This window comes from Elaeis guineensis, chromosome 5 (genome assembly GCF_000442705.2).
Source record: "Elaeis guineensis isolate ETL-2024a chromosome 5, EG11, whole genome shotgun sequence".
NCBI classification, from domain to species: Eukaryota; Viridiplantae; Streptophyta; class Magnoliopsida; order Arecales; family Arecaceae; genus Elaeis; species Elaeis guineensis.
Genome location: NC_025997.2, coordinates 114,935,177 through 114,941,192, shown reverse-complemented (window position 1 = coordinate 114,941,192; position 6,016 = coordinate 114,935,177).

Here is a 6,016-nt window from a genome sequence, read left to right as displayed (position 1 = left end):
TTAGTGATCAGAGAGTTCATCCACAATGACAACCACCTGTCGAATCACTTGTAAGGATGAATTTTGTAAATGAACCAATTAAAAAAATTCAAATCCAGGAGGTTAATGCCCTGCTTGATTCATCTCACCCATCTTATCTATTTGAATTTGTCAATTCAATATTTGATACAGGGTAAGTGAGGTAGAATTAGTATAGTCTGACTGAAGACGATAAACTTAGCACTTTTTGAGAAGCAACCCAATTTTTTTTTTTACTTTATTTTAACTGATCTTCATTCTTTTTTAAGAATAATGGATCGCTCTATGTGGAAGTACCTGTCAATAAGTGTGGTCCGACTGAAGACTTGAAACTTAATATTTTTTGAGAGGCAACCCAGTTTCAGCTTTTGTTTTTGCTTTCTTTTGTATTTTGTTTAGATTAATCGAGTTTTGCTTCATGCCTTTTGTAGAGATTTGAGGACAATATTGGCTAAGTTGGAGGGAGAACCAATTTTAAAAAGACTTCTGAATCAGGTGACATCTCTCCTTTTCTTTCTCTTTTTATGCACCCTTTCATTTTTCTTACTCCATTGAAGACAATGTCGATTAAGTTGAGGGAGAGAGAATAATATAAATTTTTTTAAGTTCTCAAGTAAGTTAAGTATTTAGCATTTAAGCATCTGATTATACTTAAGAATTGAGTTAAACTAAATATTTTTTTAAAAAAATTGATGTACAAATTAGAGAGTTTGTGAGATATTCAGGGATCAAGTATTAAGAAAACTCAACAAAGAGTTAAGTTTAAAACTTAAACAGTTTTTTTTTAGTATTTCAAAATTTTTCTATCAGCATTAAAGAAGAGTTTACTTCCTATGGGCTTGTGTAAGGTAACTATATATTTTTTTATATTTTTTAAAAAAATATTTTTAAGTACTTCATACTGAGTAATTGGGCCTCTTTGTCTAAGCAAGCATTGAGTTTCACATCAAAAGGTATGAAGGGCAAAGAAGCTTTGTTGTAAAGCTAGTTTTAACTCGTAGCCTGTTTGATTCGAGCAAGTAGGTTCGAGGAGTATTCTATATCTAATGCCCTAAAGCCATCTGACTCGAGAGTCATTGGCTGAAAACTCACTACATTGGTCAAATAGAAAGCTTAAGGGGTTAAGACACTCAATAGCGATACAATATTAAAAAATAATAATAAAAAAAGTCAAATCAATAAATAAAAGATAAAAATAACAATATACTTGTCCATATGAAGGTTAATAATTTGGAGATTAAGATAGGAGTAATTTAGAAAAAGTTTAAAAAAAATTTAGTATTCTTAGTTTAACTCTCATATTGATTAGTATTAATACTCCAATGACATATCTCACTCATGCTCTACTGAACATCAGTGGATCTTTACAAAATTGGTTGGTGAAATTTAAAATTTTAAGTTAAACGGTACTTAATTCTAAATTCTTTCTTTACTCGAGCACGAGCAAAATTTAAGTTGGGAGGTATGATAAGTGATATATTTTTATATTTATTAAAAATATTTTTAATAATTTATGATGCTAACATCTTCTTAAAAATTTAATTTCATAAATAAATTAGATTTTTTTATAAAAATATATAATTTTTAAAAAAATAAAATTAAAGTATATTTATGAAAAATAGATGTTGAGTTAATTGAGCAAATTTAAGCATCAAATGTTGAAGAATTATTAAAGAATTTAATGTATATTTTTTTCTTATTTTTCAGACAAAAATTGGAGCAAAAAATCAAGTGAAATACCATAAAAAATATTGAAAATTACCTTCGGTGCGCAATGACTGGTCGCTCGATCCACGGATTCAGGGGTGCGATCCACGGAATAGCTTCGCGGTGCATGATGCGGTCTACGATGGGTGACTTATTTTTGCATGATCCAACGGTCCAAATTCATCCCAAATGAGATCCGTTGGCTGCTATTCGTTGTCGGTTGAGAAGAGAGGTTTTGTGCGATCCAACGATCAGAATTCAATCCGGTGACTGATCCAATGGCTGAGAACGTTTCCGACTGTGTTAAGGAGATTAAACATATTGATCGACAGTCCAAATTCTATCTGAGGTGGGATCGGATGACTGTGGTGGATCCTGACTGTGATAAGGAGTATAACATGATTTTTTGGGCTGATCTGGGCGGTCCAATCAAGATCCAATGGTCAAAAAAATTTCTACAGGTATTATACGAGTTCTAAGGATTTTGGGACTCCTTTTGCTATCAGAAAAAGGTAAAAAATTTATCTATAAATAGGAGATCCGAGAATAAGAGTAGGGAGGAGAAAAAATAAGTGGAAAAATAAAAAAAAAATAGAAAACAAAATAAGAGAGGTTTAGGGATCCAAGAGAAAGGATGAATATGGAGCTAGAGATCTTGATGCATGGTTAAATCTCTTCAATCTAGAAATATGATGAAGTTTGTGAATGAATTTTTATTTTCTTTCTTGTATTTAATTTTTATACGATAAAATTATACTTTTATTTCATATCTTTTTATTTTTCTGAGATATTGATCTAGCCAACACGGCCTATACCCTCTACTAACGTGCCGTGATTTCTGGATACGATCCGTACTTAGGAGAGATAGATCGTGGTATGTTAAATTAAATTTTATATTTTATAATTAAATTTAAAAAATTTATACTCTGATAGGATGAGCTGTAATCTACTAATACAGTTCGTACCTCTTAGAGATAAGCTATACTAATATCTTAATCATAAAAATTAATATTACAACATAAAAAAATAATAAATCTAATTTACATAGTAGATTTAAAATTTTTGGGTTATATCTCTGATTTATTTTTTTTATAAATTAATATATATTTTTAATTTAATTTTTGCTATTCTATTTTTTTTAATCCTTCTACAATCAATTCTCTTTTTTTTTTTTTTTAAAAATAATTATCCTAAATTTTTGTGAAAATGATCCTGACTCACTTTATCTATATAGTTTGAGTTGATTTTTATTCTTGACCACCTACGACAGCGATCAGTTCCTTTAATCATGCACATATCCGACCTCCACAGGTATCCACACGAGGTCTTGTTTCGATCAAAGATAGAGTGATCTCCCCAAAGTACTAGCTCTCTTGCAGAGATCTCCTCTTTGATGGCTGAAGTTACTTCTTCTCCGAATCTTACAGACTCTCTAAAGATGGAGAAGAACTGGTAAAAGAGAGAAGAGGAGGCTTGATGTCAAGAGGAATTTTTTCTCTTATTCTAATCTTTAAGGTGTCCAACTTTTGGACCCTTTTTTATAAGAGGTATGGAGGCTAGGGTTTATGGGAGGTGCCACAATACTTTGTGCACCAAAAGGAGTGGGGCGTCCAATTTTTGTCGCCAAGTATATGGAACGACGTGAGAAAGAAATTATATCCGATTTCTTCTCATGCACACTTCTTTCTTAGCGCACAAAGAGATGGGTTGGCACCACCATACTTTTCCATTAATCCTGATTTATTTTTTTCTTATCTTTTTTTTTATTTGAATCAAATTCAAATTAGGAAGGAGATAAGGTGATGAGTCATCATGAGTAGCCGACCACCCTCTTGCGCCCTCTCTCTTTCACACAAAAAATTGTTCATGCCAAACTCTTTTTGCAGATACATTTCTCATGGAAGTTGGCACGTGTGTAAGGAGAGAGAGACCCAGTGAGTTGGGACTCTAGGATTTTCTATTTGGTCTCAATCCAAATCTGATTTAGTTTGACCCAAGGAGAGAATAGAACCTAATCAAATTAGAAACCTAATCTTCTTAATAAATTTCTAATCTAATTAGGAATTAATTGAACCTAAGTCCTAATCAAATTAGAAATTAATCTCCTTTACATTCAGGCTTGATCCAATCAAACTCAATCTAAGTCAAACTGAATCCAATTCAATTAGATTTGATCCAAATCTCATTGCTTAATTAAATTAAGCCAATTAGCAATCCAATTGCTAACTAATCCTCCTATAATTCATTAATATTCAGTGAATTACTTAATCACAACTTTTATGTAAAGTTAATCATTCATCACATTGATGATTATATCATAATCATGAATCAACCATCTTATTGGACAAAATTTTTTTTTGTGAGTGACTTTATAGGTTCTATTCTATCTGATAGTGAGATATATTATCATCTCTATCATAATATCATTGAAACTCCTTTCATTGGGTTGGAATAATTCTAACTTTATCCTTCAAAGATCATCGATCATCAAGACGATGCTCGACGAGTCCCACAATCTATCAGTGACACCTAACAGTATGTAGTGACAATCTAATAGAATGAAAGTAACAAACTTTTAGGTATAGTTATCGCATGATTTAGTCCTTCTATCGTGAGTCTCGACTTGATGGAGGTCACGAAGAACTCGTAAAATTCCAACGTCAGTCATATGTCAGATTGGCTTGACTCGAGTTCACTTGTGAACCCCATAAAAATTTCTTTCTAGTATTCACACTTACTTTGACCAAAAATTTTCTGAACTCAATCTCACAAATTACATAGGATTTTAGAAGAGTTATTGGAAAGAAGAAGAAGTCTGCGCAGAAGCAAAAGGCGGATGGGAAGAAGAAGAAGACGGAACCGAAGAAGAAGGCTGCTGAAAAGAAAAAATATTTTCACTACAATTCAGACGGCCATTGGAAGCGAAACTGTCCTCAATACCTGGCCACCCTGAAGAACAAGAAGGATGGTCCTTCTGGAGGAATGTTCGTTATAGAATCTAATCTTATGATTTTCTCTGCATCCAGTTGGGTACTTGACTCTGGTTCTAATGCTCATTTGTGCACTTCTATGCAGGGTCTTGAAGAGAGCAGGAAGCTAAGAGATGGGGATATGATCCTACACATCAGGAACGGAGCAAGAGTTACTGCTGTGGCCGTGAAAACCTATCCTCTGTGATTATCGTTAGGATTAGATTTAGTTCTTAGATATTGTTATTATGTGCCTGCAGCAAGCAGAAATTTGATTTCTGTTTCATGTTTAGCACAAGAAGGCTATGTGATTAGCTTTCATAAGAACCATTGTAACATATTTTATGAAAATAATAAAGTTGTAAATAGTTTTTTTATTAATGATCTCTATCAGCTACATATTGATGTATCTGTATTTCATATCGAGCAAAATGTGAATGCCATGGGAATTAAAAGGCCTAGAGATAGTCTAAATGATAGGTATCTGTGGCACCTAAGGCTAGGTCATATAGCGGAAGACAGGGTTAACAAATTAGAGAAATTCAGGCTATTGAGTCTGTTGACTTTCGAGTCATATCCAGTTTGTGAATCATACTTTCAAGGCAAAATGATCAAGCTTCCTTTTACAGGACATAGGGAAAGGGCCCCAGACCTACATGCCCTAGTGCATACAGATGTGTGCGGTCCATTTGATGTGCCGGCTAGAGGCAACTATGTCTACTTCATTACCTTCACCAATGATATGTCTAGGTACGGGTATGTGTTTCTAATGAAACACAAGTCTGAAGTCTTTGAAAAGTTCAAAGAATTCAGACATGAGGTAGAAAAACAAACAGAAAAGCCCATTAAGGTTCTTCGATCAGATCAAGGAGGTGAATACCTTAGTCAGAAGTTTCTAAACTATCTTAAGGATAATGACATAGTCTCTCAATAGACTCCTCCTAGAATGCCACAACTCAATGGAGTTTCAGAATGGAGGAACCGGACCCTATTAGATATGGTCCGTTCCATGATGAGCTTCACGGACCTCCCTGAGTTTCTTTGGGGATATTATCTCATGACAGTAATATATGTATTGAATAGGATTCCCTCTAAAACCATTCCTACCACACCGTATGAGATATGGCATGGTAAGAAGCCAAGTCTGAGTCATCTCAGAATTTGGGGTTGTCCGGCTCATGTCAAGAGACAGCAGGCGGACAAGTTAGAGTTCAGATCTTTTAAAGCTCGGTTCATAGGCTATCCTAAAGAGTCATTAGGATACTATTTCTATATTCTAGAAGATCACAATGTGATTGTGAATCGACATACTATTTTTTTAA